Source organism: Mandrillus leucophaeus, unplaced genomic scaffold, assembly GCF_000951045.1.
Source record: "Mandrillus leucophaeus isolate KB7577 unplaced genomic scaffold, Mleu.le_1.0 Scaffold421, whole genome shotgun sequence".
Lineage (NCBI taxonomy): Eukaryota > Metazoa > Chordata > Mammalia > Primates > Cercopithecidae > Mandrillus > Mandrillus leucophaeus.
This window is the reverse complement of record NW_012104488.1, coordinates 3,055,852-3,079,431: the sequence shown is the minus strand read 5'-3', so window position 1 is coordinate 3,079,431 and position 23,580 is coordinate 3,055,852. Positions and strand designations below refer to the sequence as shown.

The 23,580-nt window shown below is 37.7% G+C and overlaps 1 protein-coding gene across 5 annotated transcripts in view; it reads right to left on the bottom strand.

Moving 5' to 3' along the window:
• The window catches only part of DCLK1 (doublecortin-like kinase 1), a 369,212-nt gene that overhangs the window by 272,476 nt on the left and 73,156 nt on the right, over positions 1 to 23,580 (bottom strand). The window lies entirely within an intron of this gene.

Genomic DNA, 23,580 nt, shown 5'->3' with positions numbered 1-23,580 from the left:
CAATCAAATATCTATTTTCTTTTGTTTGTTTTTTTGTTTGTTTGTTTTTTAGACAGGGTCTTGCTCTGTCCCCCAGGCTCGAGTGTACTGGCGTGAACTTGGCTCACTGCAACCTCTACCTCCCATGCTCAAGTGACCCTCCCACCTCAGCCTCCCAAGTAGCAGGACTATAGGTGCATGGCACCATGCCTGGCCAATTTTTGTACTTTTTGCAGAGACAGGGTTTCACCATGTTGCCCAGGCTGATCTCTTAATGCCTGGACTCAAGTGCTCCTCCTGCCTTAGCCTCCCAAAGTGCTGTGATTACAGGAGTGAGCCACCACGCCTGGCCTAACTATATATATTCTGTTGTGTGCTGTGATTCATATTTGATTTTTAAGTTAATCAAGTTGATGTTTTAGAAGACTTGCTTTTCAACTTTCCAGGTTTTAAAAGATTACTATGAAATGTAACATGCATATCTTGTGGACTTAACTACTGACTATAAAAAATAGCAGCTCAGTGTCTACTTATCATGGATACACCACTTGTAGTTAAGATTCGATTTTTCTAAAATCCACCTGCATAGTGGAATTATAAATTAAGATTTGACTAAGTCCAAAACAGAGATTCTGTTATGATTTTCCAAACAGTAGAGACTTCAGGCTGGTCTTTTGAAATGCTGATCTGACCGCATGGCTCATGGACTTAAATGTTCCATGTTTCCCTTTGCGCCTTCATAGGGGCCCTTCAGGGCGGGTGACCTCTCCAGCTTCATATGAGACTCCTGGTCACCCTGTTCCATACCCACTGAACTTCCTGGTTTCCTCTGCCTTGCTTCCTTCTGCCCTCCAGGCTGTTTCTCGGCCTGGAAAACGCTCACCTTATCTGCATCCAGGTGATGTCAGAGGCATTTGAACCAGAGCAAATCTATCTTGAATAGGGGCTGGATAAAATATGACTGAGGTCTACCGGGCTGCACTCCCACGAGATTAGACATTCTAAGTCACAGGATGAGATAGGAGATCAGCCCAAGATACAGGTCACGAAGACCTTACTGATAAAACAGACTATGATGAAGAAACCGGCCAAAACCCACCAAAACCAAGATGGCAATGGAAGTGACCTCTGGTTGTCCTCACTGCTCATTATATGCTAATTATAATGCATTAGCATGCTAGAGACAATTCCATCAGTGCCATGACATTTTATAGATGACATGACATCAGGAAGTTACCCTGTATGATCTAAAAAGGAGAGAAACCCTCAGTTCCGGGAATTGCCCACCCCTTTCCCAGAAAATTCATGAATAATCCACACCTTGTTTAGCACGTAATCCAGAAATAACCATGAAAATAGCTGACCAGCAGCCTCAGGGCTGCTCTGTCTATGCAGTAGCCATTCTTTTGTTTCTTTATTTCTCTAATAAACTTGCTTTCTCTTTATGGATTACCTTGAATTCATTCTTGTTCGAGATTCCAGAACCCTCTCTTGAGGTCTGGATTGGGACTCCTTCCGGTAACAGTGACACCTACTCTTTTTTTAGTCCTCAGTTCAGGTGTCACTTCCCTGACCTCCCTGGTCAGGTTACAACTCTATTGCACACTCTCACGGCAGCATATACATTTGCTCTGTAACATGAGTCACTGTGACATGACATGACACATGTGTTTGTGTGGTTATCCAACGGACGTCTGTTTTTCCATCAGTGCCACAGCAGGAGAGACTGGATCTGTCTTATTTTCCTCACTGCATTCTCCAGTGTCTTGCAGCGAACCAGACAACATTTGCTGATGAATACGTGTATCTCATAACGTTCCATTACCTTACAATTTGTATTAGCATGGTGTCAAGGTAAATTCAATGCACTTTTAACATTAAATACTAGACTCTACTAAACAAAGCAATTGTGTATTACTTTTGAGATACAAGCAGAATCCCAGTGATCTCAAAGAACCTGATTTTGAGACACAGTCATAGCAAAGGAAAGGCTCAAGAGAGTCAGGTGGACTATTAGGAGACCCACATCTATTTGGGGTATTTTGGTTAAAAGTTTATCTCCATTATGTATTAGAAACCAATGGAAAAACAAGATCTGTTCCACACAATTTTCATTACAAATAAAATTTTAAAGTGTTCATGTGATAGCTAGTGATATTTAGTGATACCTACATTCCTTTTTTTATTGGATTTGAAGGTCTCTTCCATGCCAGATATTGTCATATGCTTATACAAATTGTTAAATTTCATGTAACCCCCACAATAACCCTGGGAAGCAAAAACAATTAACCTAATTTTACACACATGGTTCAGAAAGGTTAAGTAACTTGTCCAAGATAACACAGTGAGCACAGCACGGACCTAAGCCACTGACCCAGATCTACAAACGCAGAGGCCATGAACTCATTAATGAGTTTTAGTTGCTTGAAAATAGAACACATCCAAGGGAGGCTTCACCCATTCAAAATCTCACAAACATTGAATGAAGCAGTGTTAAACAATCACCAGATTGTTTCATTATTTAGTATTTCATTCAGATCAAAAGAATGCACCTGTCTGAACCTCGCTGTCACTCTGTAAGAGTTCATATTCAAACATTCAAGAGTGATTAGCTAACCAATGGTCTTTTGCTTTGTTTCTGTGTCCTCATTTCTTTTTTTTTTTTTTTTGAGATAGAGTTTTGCTTTTGTTGCCCAGGCTGGAGGGCAGTGGAGTGATCTTGGCTCACCGCAGCCTCTGCCTCCCGGGTTCAAGCAATTCTCTTGCCTCAGCCTCCCAAGTATCTGGGATTACAGGTGCCTGCCACCATGCCTGGCTATTTTTTTTTTTTTTTTTTTTTAGTAGAGACAGGGTTTCATCAGGTTGGCCAGGGCGGTCTCGAAATCCTGACCTCAGGTGATCTACCTACCTCAGCCTCCCAAAGTGTTGGGATTACAGGCGTGAGCCACCATGCCTGACCCATTTCTTTTTAACACACTGAATCTGGATAGTACTTGACCATTAGGGAATAGTATCTTTGTTATTCAAACTTGGGGACAGGACATCGCTAAAAATAAATATTATACTCAAAGCAAACTTTTTCAACAGAGAAAAGTTATCAATATGGGGCACAGAACAAATAGAATAAGTGTTTCTCAGGTGTTCTGCCTGCAGCAGAGGCAGGTCCGAGGGAACCTCCTGGCCTGATCAGCTCCCGTCCCACTCACTCATTCCTGCCCTCTCACCAAGCCACACTTCTCACAATGCCCGCCCAGCACCTTGTTATTTCAGACCTCTGTGTCTTGGGAGGCATTGTTCCCTTAGCAACTCAAAGAAAGAACATTGCCCCGTGTTCTGCAGGTATAACTCAAAAGCCACAGGACTTATTTCTAAACGTGTATAAGATTACACAAAACAGTTCTCACTCCTACGCTTTTCCCAGCGTCACCACGATTGCTCAGACTCCATCTCTGGAGTTTCAGCCCTTCACAGCCTGGGCCCATTTCCTCAAAAACCCGAAATAGGGGTGAGTCATCATCCTTTGAATCTGGATTTGACTTTGGAAAATAGCCAAAATCAAATTAGCAAATAATGTGTGTGATCAAATTGGATAATTCCATTTAGGCTAAAAAGTTTTAAGCACAAAAGAGTGATTTTTCTTGTTAGGCTCATGGACTGGGTCCAATATCAATCACACAAAAAAAGAGGAGCTTCAAAAGTATTTTACTTTTCTGTAACACGGCTCCAAGTAGCTTGAAGTCTGTAGTGGTAATGGTGTCAAAGGATTGGGGTTTATTTAGATATATAGGTATACAAATTATATGTACGTACATATATTATATATGTGTGTATGTGTTTGTATATATGTCATCAAATGTGATTTTAAAAGATTAGTCCTATGATTTTATTGCCAGGAGGCCTTAAATTATTCCCTGGTAATATGTTTGACAATATAAAAAGGTTTCTTATTCTTACTAGATAATTAAGTACCATTTGTTAAGTTGGAAAGATGAATTTTGTCACCCTCAGTATTACTTACAGTGATGTATTTAATGACTTCCTGGGAGGCTGCTGCTAAGTGGTTAGTATAAAATGGAATAGCATGGTCTTCTGATCCCCTATGCGATTTGTTGTGGTGGTTGTTGAAATGCGTGGCTGTCATGTCAGCGAGTAAGGAACTGCTTTGCACGTGGCTTCTACAGAGCTGGCTGCTGTTTGCATCTGACCGAACCTCCCACCCAGATCCCTGCTAGGCCCCACCTGATAGATATGAAGTCTCAGCAGCGGAGGTCAGACTGGATGTGCAGCTCAACACTTTAGGCGAAGGAGAAGAGAACAAAGGGAAGGGGACAGGTCTGTGGGGCAGGCCCCTTTTAAACCATTCATTAACCTTTCTTTCACTCCCCTGGGTGGCCTGGAACTCCACAGTGGGATGTCAACTGAAAATTAGGTATTATGTTTCTACAAATCAGTTTTTCTTTCTCTTTTTCTTTTTTTTTTTTTTTGGTTTTTGTTTTTGAGATGGAGTCTCGCTCTGTCACCCAGGCAGGAGTACAATGGCATGGTCTTGGCTCATTGCAACCTCTGCCTCCCGGGTCCAAGCAATTCTCCTGCCTCAGCCTTCCGAATAGCTGGGACTACAGGCACCTGCCACCAGGCCCAGCTAATTTTTTGTATTTTTAGTAGAGATGGGGTTTCACCATGTTGGCCAGGCTGGTCTCGATCTCCCGACCTCAGGTGGATTCACCCACCTTGGCCACCCAAAGTGTTGGGATTACAGGCATGAGTCACCGCACCCAGCCCAGTTTTTCTTTTATATCCAAGTATCTATCGCTTTTGTAATCATAGTGAAATAAATTTGAGATTCGTGCCATGCCATTCAGTTTCGTTCTTATAACTGCTTTCTAACAAGCCCCCACCCCACCACCCACCATCACTTGTGCAGTTTTGAAAGATTTAGGTCAAATGGACTCTGATTTGGCCTTTTTATGTTCCAATAGGGGACAGTCCAGTTTTTGCAGTTTCCCTTGAGCCACATTGGGAAAGGAAAGTAGTGCTAGGGCTTTCCTTAACTCAGCCCCTGCCCCGGGAGCAGCCGTCGATGGCCTGGCAGGGCACTCTCTCTGCAAAGGTTCTTTTGGTGTCTTCTGCATTTTGCTCCCGCTCCACTTTCCTACTTCCTTGTGGTTATCGCAAATGCGGAGTGTAAACTTGGGTGTCTAAAAGTTCCTTGGATGAGAGAGAATCATTTTTAACATCGCTAAGAATAATTCCTTGTTATAAAAACAAACAAACAGGCAAAAATGAAACCACCTTTTTCATAAGGCAGTAGCTGGGACCTGGTAACAGGGGAGGGTGGATGGGTGAGGAATGGTATTTCCCATAAACAACAGGATTGATATACAAAACACACTGTGCGCCAAACATATCATTCTGATGGAAGCAGGCAAACAGTAGCTGAAGATTTCTTTCTTGGCCTCCACTCGCGCTTGTAAAATGTGAACCACTTAACGACATTTACATGCAGTTTGTGTTCAATCCAGAAGAAGCTTTTATCAGTTTGAAATAATGTCCTACTAAAGTTTCACATTAAGTCAGATATGATGACCTTATTTTAATTTTGTTATTGCCTGTGTAATTTTGGTCATCTGGGGAGGACCACTAGACAAGAAGTCAGAGGACATTTCTAGCTATCTGATTAAAACTTAATCCATAAAGTAGTGATAATACCTGCTGAGCATTTCATAAGGTCATAGCAGATTAAAATCACATAATATATAGGAGGCAGGTTGGCACAGGGTAAAGAACTTAGACTTTGGACTCAAACAGTTTAAACCATTTATTCTTAATATTGGTGTGACCGGGTAATTTTTTTCTGAGTGGGGAGTAATAATATTTACCATATGGGATGGCTGTAAGGTTTTAGATAAAATATGAAAAGTGCCAACCCAAGTCTGTGACAGGACTGGCACTTAATAACTACGAGTAGGCCGGGTGCAGTAGCTCACGCCTGTAATCCCAGCACTTTGGGAGGCCAAGGCGGGCAGATCACCTGAGGTCGGGAGTTTGAGACTAGCCTGATCAACATGGAGAAACCCCATCTCTACTAAAAATACAAAATTAGCCAGGCATGGTGACGCAGGCCTGTAATCCTAGCTACTCAGGAGGCTGAGGCCGGAGAATCCCTTGAACCCGGGAGGCGGAGGTTGCAGTGAGCCGAGGTCGCACCACTGCACTCTAGCCTGGGCAACAAGAGCAAAACCTTGATCAAATATGAAGTATTTTGCACACTTCTGGAAAATAATGTAAGCTTGATAGATTAATGAGCAATGGGCCATCCTTTAAATCTACAAGAGACACCATAGAAAAAGCAGTAGCCAGGAGGAAAGGTCTTTGTCCAGGCCTGGCCAGTAGCGAACTGGGTACTTAGTTCAAAACTAACCCAAAATTTTATCACTGAAGTCATGAATATAAAAGATTTTAAACAAATTAGTCTCCAGTCTAAGAAGAAGTATCATGTATATTAATGCAATCATAAGGATTAAAAAGAAAACCGGAATTAAGGATAATAGGAACTTCGTGGTTGTTTTCTCCCAGAATAGAATCAATAGAAATTAAATTAGAATTTTAAAGTTATTATCAATTAAAATTAACATTTCAAGTTTGGTTTAATTATGACTAAGTCTTTACAATATATTTTTCCTGTATCTTTTGTTTTTCTTTTGAAATCTCTAAAGTCATTTCTCTTCCATTTCCCCAGTTCTCCCTGTGGTGATCTCCTGAAAGTTAAGTGCATTCCTTTAACGTTAAATATTAAATGGACATGTTGGCCCTTGGATTTGCAAACTGCTTTAAATGTAAAAATTAGCCCAACAGTCAATTCTATTCCTGAAATTCTGAAGGATTTAAGTCATGATATCAATCACAAATATGAATGACTAGGAAAACAATATGAAATTCAGGAAATTTTTACCCAGGCAATTCCTCTCTCAGTGGTGAGCGGGTAAACTGACTCTTGAGGGGAAAATAAAAAGCTCTCACTCATCAATTTTGAAGGCGTCAATACTCCCACCAGGACTGATTTCAGGCTACCAACAGTATAACTGCCAGTTCACGAAATTTCTATATATTTAACAAGAATCAGGGAAAGTGGTTTCCAGCACACGCTGCCTCTTCGCATTTGAAAGAAAGGGTGTTGGTAAGGAGAAAGTTCAGGAAGGGAGCTCAGGGAATGAGCCAGTTATAAAAGCGAAAGGCTTAGGTAGGTGGAAAGGTCACCGTGCAGCATATTACTATCTGGGCATCAAACCACTGTGGTTTCCTCCTTTGCTGCAACCCCCTCTCCTCTATGACCATGAAAACACCAACCAAATATCAAGGGGGTAGCACAAGACCCTCCCACCTCCAGTCAGTCCTGCCCAGCAAATCACATCACTGCCCATCTCTGCCCCTTTGTTTGCTATTGTGCCTCTCCCTCTAAAAATCAGCTAATTCTCTCCCTTTCACTTGCTCCCTGTCCATCTTCTCTCTTTCTCTCTTTGCCTCTCCCTGCCTCATTCACTGCTTTTCTTTCTATAGCATCTGTTTCATAAAGTTTTACAGCCATATTTGGAATAATCTTTTTAGGTCTGCCTTGACCCTCCTAAGATTGAAAACTTAACTTGGAACCAAAACCTACGTCTTATTACAAATGAAGCACTTGATAACTCGTTTTTTAATTATCTTGTTCTTTGGCTCCCAGCATTTTTTTTAAAATTTATATTGCTATTAAGTAGAATTGGGGGAAAAGGGTCCAAATAATTTAAAGTTTGAATCTAATTATTTATTTAACACCCAGTCTGTGCTTACATAATTTTTCTTTTGAAGACAGGGCTTCACTCTGTTTCCCAAGCTGGAGTGCAGTGGTGCAATCTTAGCTCGCTGTAGCCTCGAACTTCTGGGCTCAAGTGATCCTCCTGCCTCAGCCTCCCAAGCAGCTGGGACCACAGGCAAAAGCCACCATGCCTGGCTTGTGCTTATATAATTTTGTTGCAAAAGGAATTCAGGTTGTTACTTTTGTCACTGGCAAAAGTACATACATACTTTTTTATGTATCCTTACAATTCCTAGACAAATGAAGTATTTTGCACACAAATATGAAGTATTTTGCACACTTCTGGAAAATAATATAAGCTTGATAGATTAATGAGCAATCAACATAAGTTTTAGGGCAATTTGAAGTATATACTACATAAAAAGGTATCAGAGAGATTAATCTCTGTTATCTCTCTTCTTGGACACATTGTAAGAATTATAAAGATAACAACATTATCCAAATAGATATTTCCATGGGTATTGAGCTAGGAGGTGGGACTAGACTCTGGAGGCAGGACTTGGACACTGAATCAAATTGAGGACTAGCTAAAACAGAGGCAGAAGCATCTCCCAATAAAGTGTGGGGTGGAAGCACCTCCCCATAAGACATGCCCACCAGTGTGCCATGTCAGTTTACCATTGCCATAACACCCATAAGTTACCACCCCTTTCCATGGCAACAACCTCACAATCCAGAAGCTTCTGCCTAAACTGCCTTTTAATTGGCATATAAAAAGTGGGCATAAATAAGACTGCAGAACTGCCTCTGAGCTGCTCCTCTGGGCACGCTGCCTATGGGGTAGCCCTGCTCCTCTGCTGCTGCTGTGCACTCTACCGCTTCAATAAACACTGCTGTCCAACACTACCGGCTCATCCTTGAATTATTTCCTGGGCAAAGCCAGGAATCCTCTGGGGCTAAGCCCCAGTTTGGGGGCTTGCCTGTCCTGCATCAGTATGGTACGTTGTTTCTTGGACTCTTTGAATGGTAAGTTGAACAAATACCTTGATGTTCTATGTAACACTAGACCACCATTTACTATGGATTGTAATCACAATGACTCCTTATATTTTTATGTGCTTTTGAACCCAAAAGGGTATATGTATGTGTATGTGTAGGTATAAGATCATATACAGTATATATGATATATATAACAAAGAAAATCACATTTTATTTATATATTAAGCTATCAGATTTTATACATGTTAAACATTTATGTACTATAGATTTATAATTTTAATGAATAATAAGTTAATTTTGAATGTAATTGTTGGTAAGGCTCTTCAGGGAGATTAAAAAGAGCATTATCTCCACCCTTAAAAAACTTTCTTAAAAAATGAAAAATAGAATTATGACATGATCCAGCAACTCCTCTACTGGGTATATATCCAAAAGAAAGGACATCAATATATTGAAGAAATGTCTGCACTCCCGTGTCTATTGCAGCACTATTCACAATAGCCAAGATATGGAATCAACCTAAGTTTCTATTAATGAATGAATGGATAGAAAAATGTGACATATATATACACACATACACACAATGGAATATTAGTCAGCCATAAAAAAAGAATGAAATCCTGTCATCTGCAGCAACATGAATGGAACTGGAGGCCATTATGATAAAAGTGAAATAAACCAAACACAGAAAGACAAATATCACCTGTTCTCACTCATATATGGAAGCTTTAAAAAAAAAAAAAAAAAAAGGATCTCATGAATGGAACTGTGGTTACCAGAAGCCAGAAAGGGTAGGGGTTGAGGAGGATGAAAGAAGTTGACTAAATGGTACAAATACACAATTATATAGAATAAATAAGACCTAGTGTTCCATAGAGCAGTAGGGTGAGTATAGTTAACAATAACATATTATGTATTTAAAAATAGAAGAGAATTTTTCTAATGTTCCCAGCATAAAGAAAAGATATATATTTAAGGTGGTGGATATCCCAATTACCCTAATGTGACCTTTTTTTCTCATGGTTTTTGTTTTGTTTTGTTTTGTTTTGTTTTGAGATGGAGTCTGCCTCTGCTGGCCAGGCTGGAGTGCAGTGGTGCGATCTCAGCTCACTGCAACCTTCGCCTCCTGGGTTCAAGCAATTCTTGTGCCTCAGTCTCCTGAGTAGCTGGGATTACAGGTGTGTGTCACCACACCCAGCTAATTTTTGTATTTTTAGTGGAGACAGGGTTTCACCATGTTAGCCAGGCTGGTCTCAAACTCCTGACCTCAGGTGATCCGCCTGCCTCAACCTCCTAAAGTGCTGGGATTACAGGCGTGAGCCACCATGCCCGGCCACCCTGATGTGATCTTTACACATTACATGAATTTATCAAATTATCACATGTATGTGATAATGTATCAATTAAAAAAAGAAAATTCTTTAAAAAAGAAAGAAAATCTAATCCCCCAATGTAAGAAAAGAACTTCCAGGGTTCCACGGGTATGGCTTATAATGTATCACAGTCACATTAAGACTTTTAAGATACAGCTCACTGCAGCCCGAGTGGCAATAAAAGGAAGACTTTGGGGACAAAGAGAGCCTCTTGAAGGTAGTGATTGTGACATTTATTTTTCTTAGATATGTCCAATAATTAATTGAATCCAAGAGAATAATGGAGAAGCAAGAGACCATCAACATCATCTTTAGTAGCTTTCTCATATTATGAACAAGGAAGCTGGGTCCCATAAAAGCTCAGTGACTTGTTACCTTGCTTGCTAAACTGGTAACAGTTCCCAAAGATGGGTGTGAATGAAGAGGCAGAACAGGGCGCTGTCCCCACCATGGCTCCATCCCTGCCCCTGAGGCTTGTTTTAAGGCCCAGAGATAGTTTGGTCTTCCAGAGTGCTTCCTGGTTACAGAAATGAGAGCCTCCCAGGGGCAGGGCAGAGAATCCTGGAGAACCAAATACAATAACAAGAGCCTAGAGCTTAGCTTTGGTCAGGAAAGAGAAGTGAGAGATGGAATACTGAGGAACTTATGGGGCAAAACTTTAAGTCAAGATCCCAAAGGAACATTGACATTCTTTGGCACATACCTCTTTTTGTCTTAATCAAATGCATAATCTTAGAGGCTTTTCCAGTACATGTTCCTAAGCAACTTATGCACAACTGATCTTTTAGAAGCAACATATTTGGTGATGCTATTCAGGTAGGTGGGTAGGTAGCTGGCATGTCTTCCATAAATGCCAGCATGATAATGACAATGCTTAATATCTATTTAATTTTACTAAGCGCTATGACAAGCACAGCACAGTTACCTCCTTTAACACTAAAACAATTAGTGCTCATGTGTTAGACACTATTTTTCTTTTTCATTTTGCAGATAAGGAAACTGAGGTGTAAAGTTAAGAATGTATTCATATATCTAGGAGGTAGCTGATTCAAGACTTGAATGAAGTTTCTGTAATTCCAAAGCCAAGGATCTTGAGCACTCATTTTAGAATGTAATCCCCTATGTGTAAAATTTATGTCTAACATTTCATGATTCACAGCACCATGTTCTATGACTAAAGAAAGTATTTCACATGACTTAGTAGTCATCCGTCAGGGTGCCTACCAACAGAGAATCCTATCAAATGTCCGGCTGGCATTTTGATCTTTCACTGTTGTAGAAAATGTAGTTTTCAACTTTAAAAGCAACTTAGAAAAGATATAAATATCTCATTTCAGGTAAGGAATGAGTAGGAAATGGATTCAGGAGCACAGAGAATCTCAACAACTGATAAGGCTTTAAAAGAAAGCTCCAGAAATAACTCTTGGCCACCATGTATTTCTGAAGTGTGAAACTGCAACCCATTGCCAGATCCTCTGAACAAAATCTGTGAAAATCAAAGGACATAATCTGGTAGGATTTCTTCTGCCATTGGAGCTATACTGAGCTGCAGGCAATTCTGGCTGCAATGTTTCACTCTTCCAAAAGGTAGCAGCTGGCCTCTGGTATAAAAAGCAAATTGGTGAATAAAATTCACACTCTTCAAAATGTGTGAACATCGGTGATTTTTTTCAGCACCACTTTCTTCTAAAGCTAAACCAGAGAGGCAAACACTGACTTTTAAAAATTCTCTTTTTATTTAAATTTCTATCAATTTTCTTGGTAAAATGTTTTGTTGAAAGTACTGCTTTGACAGGGTTAGTGTGCACACATGTACACACACACATACAAACACACTGTCCTTCTATCTCCCAAAACTAAGCTACACGGTAAAAAAAAAAAAAAAAAAAAACAAAAAAAACTTTGATCCAGCTAAACAAAGACCTAATTTAATCACGAAATTCTGAAAGTATGACTAAGAGACATAAATATGTTGCTGCATTTTTATTAATTTATTAGCAAAACATTTTTGAACTCAATGTCTAATAAAGTATATTTTCCCCAAATTTAAAATAAAGATGGCCTTACTAAGTAGCAGATATTTATATAATACAAACAACTTTTCTTTTTAAAATGTAAACTTAATCTTTTTTTTTTTAGATCTAGGGTCTGGCTCTGTCACCCAGGTGGGAGTGCAGTGGCACGATCATAGCTCACTGTAACCTCAAACACCTGAGCTCAAGCGACCTCCACATTAAAGGCATAAAGGTGAGACCTTAAACTGTAAAATTATTAGAAGAAAACATAGGAGAAATGCTTCTTGACATTGGTCTGGGCAATCAATGAACCAATATTAATGCATTATTATTAATTGAAGTCCATATTTCATTCATATTTTCTTAGTTTTTACTTAAGTACTTTTTTCTATTACAGGATCTCATTTATGACACCATGTTACATTTAGTCGTTGTTTCCTTAGGGTCATCTTGGCTATTTCAGTTTCTCAGGCTTCCTTTGTTTTTGATGACCTTGACAGTTTGAGGGATACTACTCAGAGGTTTGCAGGATGTTCCTCCATTGGGATTCGTCTGATGTTTTTCTCATGATAAAACTGAGAGTATAGAATTTGGGGAGGAAGACTACAGGGGTAAAGTGGCATCCTTATCATACTAAGTGCGTACTGTCAAGAGTGCATTCTATCAGCATGACTTATCACTGTTGATGTTGATCCTATTCACCTGGATGAGCTGTGTTGACAGGTTTTTCAACTGTAAAGTTAATCTTTTATTCTCCTTTCCATCCTGTACTCTTTGGAAAGAAGTCGCTATGTGCAACCAACACTTTAAGGAGTGGGGAGTTATGTTCCACTTCCTTCAGGGTAAAATATCTACATAAATTGTTTGAAATTCGTGGACATTTATCTCTCCTCCCCCACTTACTATTTATTCAATCTATTTATATCAGTATGAACTCACGGATATTCACTTTATACTTTGGGTTAAAATTGAATGTGTTGGTCACATTGTTCCAATTTGGCCATTGTGAGCATTTTAAATTGGTTCCTGTGTCCTTTTGATGTATCTCCATCATTATGGGTTTATTTGTTTGTTTTATTTTGTTTTTATTTTAGCACTTGCTTACTTTTTGGCACTATAAGACACTTCAGGCTGATCGGTATATTTCCTTCCCTAGTCCTAGAAACAGCCATTTTTCCAAGGATCTCTGTTCCTTTTCATTGGAAAATGGTATTAAAACCCAAAATCCAGGTATTATATGTGTTCATTGCTACTAGGCCCTCTCAGTTGATAGAGCAAAGAAATAAACCAACCAGTGTATATGTACATATCGAAAAATATTTCTATATGTAAACATCTGTGTCTATACTAAACTAAACCTGAGTTCATACTGATGTTTCCAACTCTAATCTATAACTTGCATCATTTTAGTCTCCTTTGCTTCTCTGTAACATTCCACTCCAACAGTGAGTACCTGGCTTCCACCATTGGCCATCCATTTACTTAACTGTCCAATTCCAGCATACATGTATAGTAGCATCAGAACTGTTAACCTGTACTTCTATGGGAAACAACTTTTTAAACTGCAGGACAATAATTATGTACAGCTTTCTTTGCCTTCATCTTCCAGATTTCACTCACTTCCAAAGTTACTTTGCTCAGCACCTCCACCCCCTTGAGTGAGGTGGTTTCATGCATTTGTAATACAGTTAGATTATTTTTGTCTCATCCATTGTTCTTTAAAAAGAAAAAGGAAGCTAAATATATTAACCTGCTTCATTGTATTCTAAATGCCAGAATATTTAAAATAGAATTATATTTTAGTCTAGGTTTCCAAGTATTTTAAACACTCTGCTTAAATTCCATGGCCGTGGAGTTTATTCACAGTGCTTTTAATACACACGCTTGTACATATGCACACATACACACTTACCTATACTTAAATCCACTCACTTTAATGAAATTTAATACAATCTAAATGCTGAAATATTTCAACTTTTAGCTTCTAGTAAGATAAATGATATCTTTAAGAATTATGCATTAGTAAGGATATGAGAATATAAATTCATTCTCTCAAAAATGACTCCACCTATAAGGATTTTTTATTGTCTCTCCTTCTCTTGCCCTGTATTTGGGGAAAATACTCCCTTGGCTACTCTGTTCCTCCCATTACTGGAACAATTTAAATTGGGGACAGGACAAATAGGGGCTGTAAACACAGTGTAAAGCCAGAGCTTTGCTTCAGTGGCTCAGGTCTTTACTCTAACAGGAATGGTAACACACAAGGCAAGGATGGATCACACATGAGGGAATATTTGGCATCCTGTCCAGTTTTACATCCTGATTGAGGACAATTTGTGTGGGACTGACACAAGCCATTTCCACACATATCCTAAATTTATTAAACATGGCTATTAAATTATGTCTATCTGTATTTCTCACAATACACAGTATGAATAAAACTACTTTCACATTTCCTTTTTCATTGCAACCTGATTTAAAACAGGGATATTTGCTTACTAAATTGGTTGAGAAATGAGTAGCCAAATTCAAAACCACCACTGAAATTTAGAAAGTCACAATTGCCCAGCATCAATTAATCATTCTCCACCTCCTATCCACAATACAACCATTGCTCTTCTATGCATGTCCTTACTTTTGACCAAAGCAATCAATTAAGGTAAGTTCCAACAATTCTCTAAAACATGGAGGAGAGAAAATGTTCAAATAACAATATTATGATCAGGGCTTCCAAAGGGTACAAACAGCTACAAGCTCATAAAACACAGCTAAATGTTAAGGTCAACGCTACCAAACCAGAGGTTTTCAGTGAATTTCCTCATGAAAGAGGTCTCTAGAAGGCATCTAATGGAGCCACCAATATGGTTATAACTCACACATTCTGCATCCCTGAAGAAACAAAGGGGATCATAACAGAAAATCAAGGCATTTATTTTAAAGGAAGCTAGAGCAAGAAATCAAAAGAAATTTTTTGTCTGTTTTGTTCCATTTTAGTAACTTTTTTTCTAAATGAATTCTGGTGAGAAAACATTCAAACACATTTAATGTGGTCTAATATCCAATTTTTGAGAATCATTATTCACTTTCTTCTACATAAGCATGTATTTGTTCACTCAAATTAAATCTGTGGCCCACTTAAAAATCAGATGGAGTAACATCACTACACTTAATATTTAGGGAGAAAAAAGTTTGTTTTACATCCCATTTAGCTGGAAAGCAGTTAAAATAAGAAAGTCATTAATTCTTTTAAAAAAATTCTTGAACTTACTTTTAGAAAATGTTAGAAAGTAAAGATACAGTCATTTACAGCATTTAAAATGGGAAAATAAAAGGTAAATTTGGGAAAGTGTAATTGACCATGAAAAATGTTAATTTCCTCAGAGAGTTATGAGAAGACATTACATCCATGAAAAGAAAGAGAGTATTCTGAAAAATAAACACCAAAAAATAAAGAAACTTTAAAGCTCCTAGAAATTTTAAAAATACAATAAAAACTTAATTAAAAGGTAAAATAAAATTAATTTCTCAGTAAGTTAGAAAAAAATTAAGAAATATAAAATAAAATATGACAAACTTAAAAGATCAATATAGGAGGTCCAACATCTGACTTATAGAAGTTTCAAAGAAGAGAAAACAAAGAGAAAGAAATTATCAATGAATTAATATAAGAAAAATTAACAGAACAAGGCAGCAGTTTTAAGATTTAAAGTGCCTAAAGAGTGCCCAGTACACTAATGATAAAGGACTCTTACCAATACATATCATTCAAAAACTTATTTCACAATATCAGAGATAATGAGTAGATTCTACGGGATGCCAGAAAGAAACAAATAAAAATAGGTAACATAGAACTAAATATGAGGGAGAATAGCATTAGATTTTACAGTTGTAACACTGGAAGCAACAAGATCTTCGAAATTCTGTCAAAAATTCTTAAATTACATAAAGCATCATAAGTGAGAGTTGAATAAAAACAAATATTGCAGGTGAACAAGTTCTCACAATTTTTATTTTACATGTATCCTCTGTTAGGAAACCACCAGAGAAACTTCCAAAAGACGAGATACATTCCCCAAAAACTAGAAGTAGTAAAGGCCAAAAGGAGATTCCCTCTTGAAATAGTTTGAATATCTGTCCCCTCCAAATCTCATATTGAAATCTGATCCCCCATATTGAAGAGGGGCCTAGTGGGCAGTGTTTGGGTGATAGGGGCAGATCTGTCATGAATGGCTTGGTGACCTCCCTGAAGTAATGAGTTCACATGCAATCTGGTTGTTAAAAAGGGTCTGCAATCTCCTTCTCCTCCCTTGCTCTCTCTCTCTCTCTCCATGTGACATGCAGGCCCCCCTTCACCTTCTGCCAAGAGTGGAAACTTCTTGAGGCCTCACCTGAGGCAGATGCTGCTGCCATGCCTCTTGTACAGCCTACAAAATCATGAGCCAAATAAATCTCTTTTCCATATAAACTCTCCAGTCTCTGATATTCCTTTATAACAATGCAAAATGGACTAACACACTCATGAAAATGGTAAAGGGAAGTCCAATTTTTATTTTTTCTTAAAACTGTACTGTGGAGATGATGATTGTACAGAAAGCAAAGCATTCGACCCTACCTAATGCACAGGGGAATGTAGGCTTCCAAAAGAATTTTCCGAAGGAAATGTAATTGGTAGATCATCTGATACATTTAAGAATATGGAAATTAATATTGATTAGTGTTTAACATATCTCAAGAAACAGATAGGTATATAGAAAACTAAGCAAAATTTTAAAAATGAGTCAACTAATAACTCCAAGCAAAGAGAGCAAATTTTGCAGCAAATGAAACAATAATAGTATACTACTTGACTCTGCAATAAAATGTAAACACTACTGACTACTAAAAATTTGTGATATGGATGCAGGAGGATAAGAGAGGGCAATTGAGAAAGATAAAAGGAAGACAAATTTTTCTTTATCAAAAATGTTAAAATCTAAACATGATAAATCAAGAAATAACATAATAAGCATAGTTTTTAAAGAAATGTGCAGGTAAATACTTAAGATATTTTTGAGAAAATGAAAGTCTAGGGCACAGGACTTGCATGGAAAGATGGGACAAGCAAAGCCTCTGCTTTGTTATATATCTTTGGTACTATTTGATTTCTAAGTACATTATTTCTTACTTTGCTACAAATAAAAATAAATATATACCTTAAATAAAATCAAACTAACTTCAGAAGCAGTAATAATATTCTATTTCTTAATCTGAGTAGAGGGATTCATGATTTTTAAAATTATACCATGGAAATTTTCAAATATGCAATAAAGTTGAAAAAATGTTTAGAGTGAACACCTGTATAATCCAACACTCAACTCTGCCATTAACATTTTACCATAGTCACCCCATCACATATCCAGCCATCTACCCATAGCTCTATCTATTCAAAATCCATCATATATATACATATATATATATATTTCAAGGTAAATTGCTAACATCAGTGAACTTTCCCCCAAGTACATTAGCAAATGTATATATGTTTTAGAAAAAAGCTTTTAAGAATCAAAAAAATTTAAGCAAATTATTGAACAAACTAAAAGTTAACTGGAATACAATAAAGCATAGTCTTCTCAGTCAAAATTTGACTTTGCATATTTGAGCTTTACAAATTTTGTCATCAGGTCATGTGTGGTGGCTCATGCCTGTAATCCCAGCACTTTAGGAGCCCAAGGCTGGCAGATCACTTGAGGTCAGGAGTTCAAGACCAGCCTGGCCAACGTGGTGAAAGCCCATATCCACTAAAAACACAAAAATTAGCTGGGTACAGTGGTGCATGCCTATAGTCCCAGCTACCTTAGGACCGCTGAGGCAGGGGGATCGCTTGAACCCAGGAGGCAGAGGTTGCAGTGAGCCAAGATAGCGCCAGTACACTCCAGCCTAAGCGACAGAGCAAGACTCCGTGTCATGAAAAAAAAAAAAAAAAAAAAAAATTCCTCAGAGCCAAGTTCAGTGCTCAATAAAGGGGCCCAGTAAAGGTATGTTGAAGTGAATCAACATTTTAACTTTTTTAGTACAGTTTAAGTTAATTCATCACCCAATTCTAGGAAAGAAGACTGGCTTCAATTTTGCAGTGTTACTTTTTTAAACAAACCTTAAGTTTACAGTTACATGATAAGATTCAGGAAGAATATTTTAAAAACCTAAATGTTATTTTAGTAAAGGAAGTTATGAGAACTGGTTAGGATGAACCTTTACTTTCTTTTCTAATAAGAATTTCTCTCCTTGCTTAATAAGCTTGCAGAAGCAAACATACACTCTATTGTGGCTTAACATTTACTTAGGATTACATGACTAACTTAAATGTCACAGTGCAAATTACTGAAGTAATTGAAATGGTACTTAATGGGTCTCTAATCATCCAACAGCATCTAAGTTAATACATAAACTAACAGCTAAAGAGAGCCTGAACAGTAACAATTTTATGACTGTGATTTAACAGACAATGCCACATCTAACACATTCCTTCAAATACTTCCATGACTTGGTGATACTTTCTAGATCCATAAATCACATTCTCAAGAAAGCCAAAAAGTAAACTGGTTGTTTGAAATTTCATTAACCCTTTGCTCTGAAATCTGATGGCTGTGCCAGCACAAGGCACAGGAGGAACAGGTAATGGCAAAGAAAACTGAAGTGGGACATTCTACAAAGTGGCTGCATCCAATCTCTTCACAGATAAATCCAAGACTCAGAGCCCTCTGCGGAGAGTGTTATGACCCCATTCCTGTAAAGCTAATGATTTTTCATTTCCTATTTTTAGTAACTCTCAACTTAAAATATATGAAATAACTAACTTCAAGGAGAAGGACTGGGACTAATGAGACCAGACCAACAGAATGAAATTGAAATTTGAAACTCCAAAGCCATAAATACAGCACAAAAAGGCCAGCAGTGGTAGCCAAGTGAGTGAAGTCAGAACCAAGTTTGCATAAGTGAAAATCAGCTGTTTCCTGGGCAGCTGAACTTCATGCCCTACATCACACTTCACTCTTTCTAAATAGTCTGGCATAAGAGGAACTCAAGCAACTCAATAGCAAGAAAACACATAAACCAATTAAAAAATGAGCAAAGCACTTGAAAAGACATTTTTCAAAAAGAGACATACAAATGGCCAACAGGTATACAAAAATATGCTCAACATCAGTAGTCATCATGAAAATGCAAATAAAAACTACAATGAGATATCTCACACCTGATAGAATGGCCACTATCAAAAAGACAAAAGATAACAAGATTTGGCGAGGATGTGGAGAAAAGGGAACCCTTGTACACTGTCAGTGGGAATGTAAATTAATACAACCATTAATAGAAAACAGTATGGAGGTTCCTGAAAAAAATTAAAGATGGAACCACCCTAGGATCGAAGAATCCCATTTCTGTGTATATCAAAGGATATGAATCAGTGTGTTAAAGAGATCTGCACTTCCATGTTCACTGCAGCATTATTCACAGTAGCCAAGGTATGGAAGCAATCTAAGTGTCAATCAATGGATAGATACATGGGTTAAAACACATAGTATATACACATCTATATGTACACAATGGAATCCTATTTCGCCTGAAAAAAAAGAAGGAAATCCCGTCATTAGCAACAACATGGATGAACCTGGAGGACATTATGCTAAGTGAATAAGCCAGGCACAGAAAGACAAATACTGCATGACCTCAGTTACATGTGGCATCTAAGGTAGCTGAACTCATAGAAATGGAGAGTAGAAAGGTGGTTACCAGAGATTGGAAGAGGGAATTGGGAATATGTTAAAAGATACAAAATTTCAGTTAGGCCAGAAGCATAAATTCAAGAGACGTATTGTACATCATAGTGACTATAACGAACAATAATATATCAAATACCTGAGGGCTGGGTGCGGTGGCTCATGCCTGTGATCCCAGCACTGTGGGAGGCTGAGGCACGAGGATCACTTGAGCCCAGGAGTTCTTGAGGCTGCAGTGAGCTAGGATCGCATCACTGAACTCCAACCTGGGTGACAGAGTGAGACCTTGTCTCTAAAAAACCCCAAACCAATACATCGTATACTCGAAAATTGCTAGGAGAGTAAACTTGAAGTGCTCTCGCCACAAAAATATGATATGGGTGTAAAGCAATGCACATTTTAATTTGCCAGATTTAGTCATTCCACAATGTATGCATATATTAAAACATCATGTTGTATATCACAAATATATATAATTTTTGATTTGTCAATTAAAAATTAAAAAGCAGTCCGTGCCAACTGATATATTTAGCATTGGATATGTGCTAAAACTGTAAACCTTTCACTAGGGACAAAGTATTTCTGATAAAGTTCTTGATAATATTTTAAATGTTAGCCCAAGAAAGAAACAACTAAAATAAAACAGTAAAAAATATTCTTATATATTTATATTAGGGAATCAATAACTATTATATATCTTGATAGGCACCTAAAGACAATATTATTTTTCTTTACACAGAGTAATACTGTTTATATTTTCCTTTGCAAGTTTATGGAATACAGATTACATTTAAACTTTCTGATCTCAAAATACACTGCTATTATAAAGAGTGTATATTCTCAGTCTTGTGTTTCCCTCAGTGTGGTGAAGTTCTGAGTCCCTCTGAATCATTTGGCAGACTGTCTCACTCAACTGAATAATTTCCAGGGTATTTGTCACCTTAAAACAAATGAGGCTGTACATTCAATTTAGCGATGTCCAAGAATAACACACTAGAAACAGCACTCAATTGGAAAATAAGAGACTTTACTTTCAGCTTTACCAACAAGCTGTGTGCTCCTGGGAAGGTCGGCTTCTCTCTTTCCTTGACAGTGATGGCCAAGATCCTGCATAGTGTGCAAGTTTACCACTGCATTATTCTTGAGCATTGGTAAGCTGGGGTCACAGCACCTGTGCAAAATCGCTGCAAAGGCCTCAGGACTCCGGATTCTGGCTCCTTCCACTCTGGAAATAGCCTTGGCTTTGGAAATCTACCCAGTAGGATTGCTGGGCTGGAAGTGGATAGAGGCTGGGAGTGGTTTCACATGTAATTTCCTATCCATGATGATTTACCTTATCTCCTCATCTTACCTCATTCTGTTTCTTTCTTCTCCCTTTAAACTCTATCTCATGACTTCTGTGCCCTTTCCATTTTATTCTCCTTCACATCACTTTCCAAAGACAACAGAAAACCCAAGAAAATGAAACTAAGTATTGCAGAAAAGAGGAAGCCTTTGTTTTCTGGACCTCCTGATTATGAGATGCAGGATTGAAGAGCTTGGGTATTATTTTAGATTGTTTATACTGCACCTTACCACATCAAGTAAGTGTGGCTGCTTAAGAAACATGAGCATATTCTGATTTTTGCGAAGAATTTGTCAATCCATCCTCAAATTCTAATGACTTGAAAGAGTAAATGTATATCTGAAAGCATCTAACATGTCTCTTTCAGGAGACATTTAATGCACTGTGGCAATCTGGTTGTCACATAGATCCCTTCCATTAAAGTATTATTTTCTAAAACAAACTTTCCCATTCTTTGTCCATTTTATTTTCCAAAATTCCAAGTTCTCTAAGACAGTTTCCTGGCTGTCCTATGTGGTCTAACAGAATTCTTTTGCAATTACTATTTTTAAAATTAGATAAAAATTCATGTTTCCTATCTTAATTATCTGTTACCCTTTTATATGATCTTTTGTTGTACATCTCAAAAATTTTATCCTAAAGATGGCAAAAAATCTGTTCCATTATTCAAGTTCATAATTTATTTAATTTTCTTTGAAATGATATTTGCAGTTTTATAAGTATTTTTAAAAATATGTATAAGTCCTTACCCTTATAAAACTGGCTATGGAAAGAGAGCAAAAGTAACAATAACGGTAGAGTTGTCAGAATAAAAATAAAATATAAAGACTCTAATACATTATGTTAAAATCATTCAATAAAAATATGACTGACTACCAGCAGAGTGCTGAAAAATATTTAACAACTGGCTTTTTGCTGGGGTGGGTGGAATCCCTCATTTGTAATGACTGCTGATGTCCCGGGTATAAATGCTCCCTCCATGACATCCATAGCCAATTTACAGCTACCAAGTGTTTAACAATGGACTCAGAAAATTCTGGAAATTTCAAGAATCAGCTCAAGTGAGCTGGTACATGCCAGCTCCAGCATGTAGTTGGAGCCTACTCTGTTTAAAGCACTGTGAAACTTTCATTTTATAACTGAATAATATTTTAACATGTATCTGCTATCATCATTAGAATCTTTGGGCCTATTAATAGTTGATGTTTAATAATATCTTTTAAATAAATAGCTCTGGGGAGTGAGAAAAAAATCATATTTCTTAGTCAACCTCAAATATCTTGATATACTAAAAAGCTAATTGAAGAAAGCAAACATGAGTTAAATAAGCAAATCGTTGAACAGAATTTTTAACACAGGCATAGTGTACTACTGTGGTGTTTGCTGATGGATATTAAATTCTTGGTGGACTTGAACAATAACAATGATGTAGCTGAAATTAAATTCAACAGAGAGAGTCGGAGAATTGAGTGCCAACCAACACCAGAAGATCACAAAATCCTAATTTGGTTTGCAACCTTTAAGAATCCCAATGCCAATTCCCTTATCCTGCCATAAAATCTACCCATTCAGGCAGTTGTGATACGTGAGGATTAGGCCCCATTATTTCATTTGTTTTTTAAATGTGCTTTCCCTTTATACAAAAGGATTAACTTAATCTCGTCCTTCATTATGCATGAGGTTCAAGTTCTTCTTCAAATTATAAGATTTGCACTGGTGCACACCATCTCCACCAGTGTCCCTTGTGATTAACCTGATTCAGTTCATTTCTCTGTTTACCAAGTGTGAGTGTCTTCTCCCTATCAGGAGCTGTGTCAGGATTCAAAGATGCTCAAGGACATCCCTTGCTCTCTGGTCATCTAGTGGACCATTTCAGAAAGCAGTCAGGAATGATGAGTGCCAGTAGGACATGTAAAAAACATAAAAAGTTAAACTTAGCCTGTAAACCCAGTGACATATCAACAAGCCATTCACAACAATGATACATCAGCCAATGAGGAGTGATGCTACAGAGGCTAAAACACATTTCACTCCACCCCAAACACTAAAAGTGCTTAAGGGCCAAAGTACAACCCATTTCCTTTCATATTATTTACTACAAAATAAATGAATAGATATTTAAGAAATTTTAAAAGTGAGGAGAAGATAAAGCACCATAATCAAAACATTCTTCTGATCTCCTCTCCTTAGACACTAATCCTTCCGGCTCATGTTTGCATAATCTTTAAGGATTCATTTTTTTGCCTATCTAGTCATCAAGGTCCCTGGAGACTCTTCAGTGCTTCAACACATCATAATGAAAAGGACTGATGACTTCTCA